This window comes from Trichogramma pretiosum, unplaced genomic scaffold, assembly GCF_000599845.2.
Source record: "Trichogramma pretiosum strain Unisexual culture from Peru unplaced genomic scaffold, Tpre_2.0 scaffold126, whole genome shotgun sequence".
In the NCBI taxonomy this organism is placed as follows: Eukaryota; Metazoa; Arthropoda; class Insecta; order Hymenoptera; family Trichogrammatidae; genus Trichogramma; species Trichogramma pretiosum.
In genome coordinates, this window is record NW_019641676.1 from 83810 (window position 1) to 93294 (window position 9485).

The 9485-nt window shown below is 41.3% G+C and overlaps 1 protein-coding gene across 2 annotated transcripts in view; it reads right to left on the minus strand.

The window, feature by feature from the left end:
* LOC106656926 (tyrosine-protein phosphatase non-receptor type 7-like) overlaps positions 1 to 4525 on the minus strand; it is a 15387-nt gene extending 10862 nt beyond the window's left edge. The window contains exons 1-2 of one of the 2 annotated variants that reach the window (XM_014378116.2): positions 4155 to 4525; positions 2416 to 2644 (exon numbers count right to left, since the gene is read on the minus strand). The gene's annotated coding sequence lies outside the window, so the exon portion shown is untranslated. The remainder of the gene's footprint in view (positions 1 to 2415; positions 2645 to 4154) is intronic. The other variant, XM_014378117.2, reaches the window with a different exon arrangement.
* Positions 4526 to 9485: the final 4960 nt, after the last annotated feature.

The following is a 9485-nucleotide window of genomic DNA, read 5'->3' on the forward strand; positions in this document are numbered from 1 at the left end:
GATTTTTTGAGCTATCAACTCTTTTATGATATGACCCATATACATAAGACAAAACTATCACAATACCAACATCTAAATATGGCCTTTTAAAAATATTTTTTTTGGTAGATTTTGGGTTAAATGTCCATTTTTGTGGTAAATGTGGACTATAAATATTAATAGTAGAAATCTTTAAACTATAAAATTATTAAAGATAAACCCTTTTCCTCATTAAAAAATAAAATGTATATCGCCCTAACGGGGGGGTTGGCGAGCGGAGCGAGCAGGGGGGCGCAGCCCCCCTAGTATATATATATAGTTGCTCTTGCGATATCGCTGATCCGGTAAAGTATACGCACGATTGGCGGCGCGCGGGTTTATTGCCAAGGGCACAAGCGCAGCGCGCGAAAAGAGGAAACTATCAATCAGAGAGCCGGTGTCGAGAGAGTTAATATTATTTGATATATTATAAAATGCTATATACCGATCGCTGCGCACAGTGGACGAGTCCTTGTCGCATTATACGCGTGTCCGATATACGTATTATAATGCGCGACGTTTCGCATGTATATACATCGCCGATAATACACGATGCACATATTCTCGCGCGCGATATCTAATTCCGTTGAATATATACAGTGGTATAAAAGCCACCGCGAGAGCTCCGTCTATCCCTCGTGGAATTACAGAAGCTCGATATCCGCGGCGGCTTCGAGCTTATTATACACCACCACCATCCATAGCATTGATGCATCATTAATATCTTATTATGTATGTATTATAATGCTGCAACTACGGCGTGTGCACTTTCTCGTGTGTATCGGCTTACCGTAACGCGCCGCGCATATATCCTATTTGCTATATAGCTTCGATATATATTATCTAGCCAGCGGCGTCTCGTGAAGCTGTGATTCACTATTTTCCCTTTTCAATGCGGCGATGCTGCTGCTGAAGCTGAATGAAACGAGAGAAAGAAAAGAAAAGAGAGAGAGAAAGAAAATAGAGGATGGAATAAAGCAAAGAAGTCGAGTAAAAACGGAAATCGAATCGCAGCAGCAGTCGTGAGAGTTGAGACTTGACTTTGTTCCTTTTTTATACGCGTTATATTGTATTATACGTACACAGCTATAGGATTCGGTGCGCGCGTCATTGTCATTGCGCCGCCTCCGTAATAAAAGTGCGCGTCTATGTGCATCCACAGACCTGCACACGTACAAACTCACACACACACATACTCGTAGTAAATTTTTTTTGTCAATACATACGTCTGCGAGGAAATAGAAAAAAGAACGAAATATATAATATCTTCGTTCGTTCGATGACACGAGAGAAAAATATGTACGTCGCTGTAGTTGGGCCCTGTGCATATATATTCGCACACACATATAGCACGTATACAGAGTACATGAAGACGTATTATACTCTGCGCGTGCATTTATATATATATCGTGTAATGGTATATAATAGCTCTCATGCGCCTCGAGCGCCAAAGAGCTTCCGCGCGCGCGACTCGACTTGAGCGACGACGACGACGACGAGGCCGGACTTCCGAGCTCCGAAGAAAAAGACGCTGCATTACATGTACACTAGAATATTATATACTCGAAAAAGAATATGCATTTCTGCATTTACATAACGTATAAGTTGCATCGTACGGTGCAGATTTTAAAAATGAAAACATTTTCGGATAATTATTCATCGATGCGTGGATGCATTAAATGAAAAAAAAAAAAAAAAAAAAGAGGAAACAAAAACGATTTAATACGCGACGAGCGGGTATCATCGCAACGATCGCGTATTGTTGTAATGTGCAATAAGTGTAGGCGCGCATGAATGAAGCGCCGCCGCACACGATGTAGTCGAGCGCCGCCGCCGCCGACAATTCGTGCACTGCAGCACATTATATATATATAGAAATATTCCGCCTCGTATGCGGTCAACTCTTATATATGTATACTTATATAGCGCAGTACATTCGTAATGCGTTATATAGACTGGAAGAGGCCATTTACGGTTGCCGAGGGCAAAAACGTGCGCCTCTACATGTATATATCAATCGCGAAGAAACGAAAAATGAGAAATAAAGAAATTATTCAATGTATGTATAATAAAGCCGGCGCGCATAGCTTTATAATATCGTCGGCCCGCGAGTCGCGTCCGTTCGTAATCGTATATGATATAAACAAATCAATAACGCGCGCATATATGTATAGCTCACCGCGACGTGTATCCATAATTATGTTTATTAAATCGCTGTGTATGCATCGCATTATGTATAGGCGATGAAATGTAAATTTGCGCAGAGAAGGGGTGGTGGAGGGTGGCAGGGAGCTCATTTGCATGCTTAATATTACGTACAAATATTATCAATAATCGAAGGTCGAATTGATCAAATTTTTTTTTTTTCATTTCAATCGCGAATATCTCAGAACTTACCCCTTTCAACTAGAAAGACAGGTGTGGATCGGTATTTTACGTAATATATATATGCGTTGCTGCAGATGTGTCGAGACTCTCTCTCTCTCTCTCTCTCTCGGCTCTCTTCCGGCACTGTAGCTGCCGACTCTCTGCGGAAGCGGCCTTGATAAGCGTACGAACAAGTCGATCTGTTGTCTCTGCGTGTGTACGTTTCGAACCTCTTCGCTCGGACTACATCTTACTTACTCTGCCAAGATATACACGCAAAAACAGAGAAAATTAACAGGCGTTTATGATGCTTGTGTATAGTGGCCTCATACCCTACATTATATTATATTATAATACACTCACACATACACACGCAAAAAAGTAAAACAAAGCAATCTTTATTGAAGAATGTATTGCGTAAAAATATACTAAAAACGGGACACACTAACTATACTTATACGTATACATAAATATTGTTCAAAAGCCCCTCTCTCTCTCTGTAGATGTGCGGTCTATATATCGGAGAGTTTCAACCTCGCGCGCACGCGGTCGAACAGAATGAAAAAAAAAAAACAACACGCGAGAGGCCGCTCCGACACACGTAAGTGTGTGTGTGTATATATACAACCATCTTTTCCTTTTTTTTTCTGTCTCGTCGCACGTGAAATCGAATCTGTGCCCTACACGTGGTTGCACGAGCCGATGTACACACACACACACACACACACACACACACACACACACACACACACACACACACACACACGATATACGGACTTTGGTGCCGCAGCACAGAAATCTTAACGGTCAAGTGGGCACACACAAGGCGCGTATTCAAGGTAGATTATATCGTATCTATATAGATATTTAAAAGTCCTCCACGCAGCGGTTGCGGCAGCGCTAGCTTGCGAAACTCGGTGGAGCTTTTTTTGTGCTTTCTCGCAACAAGAAAAGTAAAAAAAAAAATGAAAAATCTAAATACTGCGCGCAACTCGGGCTCGGGCTCGAAAACACGATGCGCGAAGAGAGCGAGAGAAGATCAACAGACGAACTCGGATACGTTCGTCGCGTAAACAAGCGCGCATCCGCACTTCTGCAACGCGTATATTTTGACGGATAGCGTTTAATAAATTCGCGCGCGAAAAACTCGCGCCAAATCTCACGTAGTGGTACATGCACACGCGAGAAGAGATTTTGCAAGCTCGCTCGTTTTAAATATCTATAGACACGCGTGTAAGTGTGTTCGCGCGCCGCGGCTGAATTATAGTCATTTCACATGCGTTCTTCGTCTATTTCAGTTTTCCCAAACTTCGGGCAAGGCGCGCTCGTGCGGTTCGTTCGCGCGTACGACTACGCGCGCCCGTGTGTTCGTGTGTGCATATACACACACCGCTACTATATCTTATCTCGCGAGCTCTACTGCTCTATTTTAAGAGCTGACGTTAGGCAAAAAAAAAAAAAAACAGAAAGAGAGAGAGAGAGAGAAAAAAAGAATGACATTTCGTCTGCTGCTCGTCGGCGGCGGCTTATTATGTACTGCGTTTACCACCGCGGTTCTCCGATATTCGCGAGGCTTGGGATAAAGCTGCGAGGAGTTGCATTCGTTAGATAGAGAGATAGGTATATAGGGAGAGACGAAGAAAGCTAGGAGAGCTTACTCGGTACACGTTATAAGATTCGTATTAATAATTTATAACTTTAGCACTGTGAATCATTTTTTCCATTTTATTACCCTCTGATAAAATGGACGAATTATTACAAAAACTCACCAATAACGTAAAGCTCGTTCTCTCCGATCTTCGGTAAACAGCGTCGCTCGAACAGTGCCTCGTACAGCTATGAATGCCTCGTTGCCCAAATATCGCGCGTGCAAGCGTTTTTGAATCAATTTCCAAAGCGCGTAACGATCGTGGATCAACACCTTTACAATTTATATACTTCGATCAATGCGTGCGATATATCGCGCGTAAAACTCCTCCAATCTTACGGCATAAATAATACGAAGCTCGCGCTTTGATATTTTATTTTATCCCCCGATACTCGCAACCGCGCCAATAAATTCGTATTTTATTATTACGTTAGTATATTACAGCTCCGTGTATAGTAGAGTACGAGGAGCGCGCGGCTGACTCTCGTGGCGTTGGAAACTCGACTGCGCCAAAGTGCGAAGTGTCTCTCGCGACGACGGAGCGATCCGAGCCGAGCGACGTCGAGTGTGTATACCGCCGCCTCCGCTTCTATACTCTCTCTCTCTCTCTCTCTCTTTCTCTCTCGCTCACTGCTTCTGCTGCGTGCGGATCCGTGACACAATTCAGAGCCGCGCGCTGTAAAGTCAACCCCCACCCCTTCGATTCGCTCTAGCCTCCCTCCTCTACGCTCTACTCTGTACTCGCTCGCGCACTGTATACGCTCGAGTGCTGTACACGGGGTTTTCTTTGATAAAATCATCCCCTCGATTTCTCCCCTCTCTCTCTCTCTCTTCTCTCGCTTGCTCTGGTCATTCTCCATAATATGCTCGTACACGTGTGTTCGTTCATATATATACCATATAGATATATATACGTACTCATTTCCATTGATCAATTTTCTCCAAGCGCTGGTCAATGTGTGTGTGTCAATGTGTGCGCGTTGCGCTGTATACATGCGTACAAATTGCAATGCGCCAACCCTCGAGCGAGGGAGATGCGCACGACCTTCATGCTGTGTATGTGTGTGTGCGGTGCAGTGCAGCACTATTTCACCTAGAGCTTTCAGATTCATGAATGAATTTGCTGGTATATAGCTGCTGCTGACTGCAGCCTTATTGCTTTCCGCTTTGTGTATGTATTCGCGCACTTCCTTGAGGGCTTCTTACTGAGAGGTAGTTTATAATTTACATTAGTTATGTGATGTAACGTACGTTTAATATCAACCGCGACGTAATATTTGACACTAATGAGAATTTCGAAAATTCATTCGCTAATTGAATCGCGCGCCGAGAGTAAATAAAAACAACGACAAAAAAATTAGAACGCAGTCGAGGGTTTATTTTTAAACATTTGACTTGTATCTGGGAGCTTTTTAAATAGTTCTATACTATTGGAAAATCAGAGAATCGATATATAATTGCCGAATAATTGAATCACCCTCGTGCTTTTTTAGAAAATTTTCAATTCACTTTATACACATATCACATATATATCGTTTCGATCTTGATTGGCTCGGCCGACTCTCGGTATACGTACACGAGATTTTAGAGCGTTTTGCCGTTACTATCATAGTGCCATTCCATTAAAGCAAAATGTTACAGTGCATAATAGCATCAATGAACGCGAGGCGCGGGGCACTAAAAGCTCGCTCGATATCTACTACCCCGAACTTCGTGATGCTGCAAGCTCTACCTCGATATTACGTATCGTATACGCGGAAACGCTCGAGCGAAGACTCGCTGCGTGTATTTTCTTCTTTTTTTTTCCTCGTCGTCGCTCCCCCGATCGATATACGTATGGCTTTGACAGCTTAACTACTTCTACTGCTACTACTACTGCTACTTTTTCTCCCCTTCGTTTTTATTTTCGTACACCCGAGGCTTGGCGGCTACCCTCTTTTGCTTCTAAGCCGCTCAAAGTTTCGTCCTCGGTGGTGGTGCTCGCAAGCTCTCCCGCAAGCTTGTTGCTGCTGAGTAAGCACACACGCTGGGCTGGAAGCGGGCGTCTCTGCGACGTGTACATAAGCTCGTAGAGAGCGATATGTACTTTGGGTATTATATATAGTGTACAAAAAAAAAAAAGAGGAAAAGGCTATGTTGTGGGCGACGCGAGAGCTCCACGATACATCTAGGTAAAAAAAGAAAAGGGAAATAATCGATTCGACGTATCCTATGTAGTTAACGTTACGTCCGACGTGTGTAGTATAGAAAAAAATTAATATACGACACGTTGGATAACGCGAGCGCGCGCGCGGGGGAGTCCAGCCTTTTCTTCTATGTTTAAATATAAAATTGCGTAACACCGAACGTGTATACATGACATAACCGTCTAAATGTGATTCCAGAAATCTAAATAGGGAACAATTGTGACGAACGGCACGTGAGGTAAAATGTAATTATAACGAAGCATTGTACACTAGGCACGTGTGAAAATAAATGTATTAAAATCAATATAAACGCGTTATAAAGCTCGCGTCGACGCAAGCTCTTTTGTCACGCAAAATTTTCAAGTATGTTTATTGAAATTTTTGCCCGGCTATATTTTTCTCGAGTGCTTTGTGAGTACCTTAATTGTAATGCGTCCGGTAGGTTGCACGTGTAGTAAGTATAAAAATATTTCTAAGAAATATCGCATCAGATCTTTTTCAAGTGTTTTTGAGGCTATGAATATGATTTTTCAATAAAAATTTTAATTCTACGTCGAATTTTACTTGAAAAAACATGATTTAACAACTTTTTTATATTCACCCCAGAAAATAATAAGCAGAAATGTATCAGAAAATGAAAATCCAACTTTGAGCCCCTGTAGATCCGTGAGGGATAGACCTAGAGGGTTAACATTTTAAGTATTTTCATTTTTCAATGTACTCTTTGAGAAAACATATTAAGTCTGAAAGTCATCTTTTTGACGTATCACGTTCGACGTGAAGATTTACTTGTTTCTGTTACAATTGTGTATAAGTATTGAGCATATTTTAAATTAAACGAAAAAGAACAATGTAACTGTTACAAAAAATTTAGACCAATTTTCAACCAAATTATAATAATATATTATATTTTATTTATATACCTTATATTTTGTGAATCTGTAAGTGGCAAAGTCACACATAAAGAATATCTTAGTGTATTATCATAATACTTTAAATCTCGACCACTAGATGGCGAGTATCATTACTTGTAAATCTGCAAGTGGAAAAGTGAAAACGTTTGTATAAGTCAAAGTACAGTCTTGAAAAATTAACAATATTATTTTAAACTTAGCTTATTGTTTTTTCTAAAAGAAAAAGAAAAGAAAAAAACCATTTCAATTTCAATGAATGGAAGTATCAAACTGATCAATAGTGTTAAATATCAATGAGTAATGTTAGATAATGAGCTAAGTTTCTTTAGACACATCAGACATACTGTCAAAGAAGCTAACAAAGAAACGAAAAAATGAAGATACAAGGTATAATGGGACACAAATTCAGTGCACTCGATTAAAAAAGTACGTTTAAGGGGGGGAGGGTCTTGTTCGATGGTTTTCGAGCTGCATTTTAATAATTTTTTTTAAGCACATAGTAAAATGAATTTATCTATAAATTATATACATTATAAATGGTTATTTGAAGAACATTCAGTTAAATTTTCAGCTGAAAATAGTGAAAAATAAGCTAACTACAGCAAATTTTCTCACAAAACTGAAAAAAAAGATCGATTGCGGTATCTACATAAATTATGAGGTAATGACGTCGAGATATTTCGTTGAAAATGATTTTTGAGTTTTTGGCATCATTTTGAAGTGAAAAAAATGACTTTTTTGACAAAATGAAGGCAAAAATTCATCGTACTTGTTCGTAAAAAGCATTTAAAAATGCAGAAAGTTAAAATATCTCGACGTCATTACCTCATATATCATCTACTTAAATAGTGTATAAAATATGAAGTTAATCGGTCGAGTAGATTTTGAGTGATGGTGTCCACCGGATTTTTTTTACGTTGCATGTGAAAATTTGCTGTAGCCACCTTATTTTCCAGTATTTTAGGCTGAAAATTTAACTGAATATTCTTCAAATAACTATTAATTATGTGTATGATATATAGATCAATTCGATTTACTATATGTTAAAAAAAAAAAAAATTTTTTTTTNACAAAAACCCCCCCCCCCCCCCCCCCCCTCCCCCCTTAAGACGTACTATGCACGAATTTAAATTTAAATAGCAAAAAAAAGAGTATAAGAATGTCTTTAAGAACTACATAGCCATGGTTCATTGAAAATTAACACTATAGGATAATGTATCTAACAACGATCGATGACGTAAATGATTTCTCGATGCGGCTCGCGAGGGGTGTGAAAAGCTCGACTACCATCGGCAGCATGACTGTGCAAGCTGCATCTGCTGCGGCTGCTGCTTCCTGCACCAGTCGTCTGCAGTTCACTCGTTGTCAAGGTCGTCCTTTGTGTCGCGCGATCTCGCCGTGTGAACATCATATTGCCGTAACTGCAGTCGATTGATGTTGCGTTGCACTCGACGATCATCGAGTTTGAAATGGCGACCCCCCCCCCCCCCCCNACACAAACACGTACGTACTTACGTATATACACCAATAGTATCGAACGAGCCGAGAAATTTTACGACACCCGGTTTTACACGCGTATGAGCCGCGGCGATGAGAACCCGATACGCGCGCGTTTGATACATAATTCGGGGAAAAATTTCGCGACGATGTAATATCACACCGCGTTCCCGAATTTATAAGTATATTATACGCGCGGCGTAAAAGCTCGCTTTTACTTTCTGCGCGTTTTACGCTGCACCTCCGCAACTGCACTCCCCCCCGCTGTCGCGCAGAGAGCTAGGAACAACGCGAGCGCCAATGAAAATTTTCATTACATCGTAATAACAGAAACGCGTACGTACGACACGCGAAAAACGCGAGCACAAAAGCTCTCCCTCGGAATCGTACGCGCGGCGGTATTCCCTTCGTACACCCGCGCACGCCCACGATACCTCCGCTGCGAGCTCGCGTATCACAAAGGATACGGGCGTCCCCCGGCCCGGTGTATCCCGGCCCGTCCACGAAAAATATCATCGAAAGCGAAATTCTTCCGCGCGCATACGTATACGCACGAGGATATCGAATTACTGCACGGCGTATATGAGAATTGAAATCAATTTTGCATGCGCGCATACCGTACAAAAAAAAAATAATAATAAAAAATAACAAAAATAACTTCACGTGCAAAGTCACGGGCGTACGTATACGCACGCACCAGGGGTACAAAGTCAAGGGCAAAAGGAATGAAAAACATCATACACTTGTAAGCTCTCTCTTGCTCTTGTCGTCGTCATCGTCGTCGTCGTCGAGCGCGCGTATAATGCATCAGCAAAGCTACTACAAAGCCTAGTAGTAGTGGTAGTAGAGCTTTTA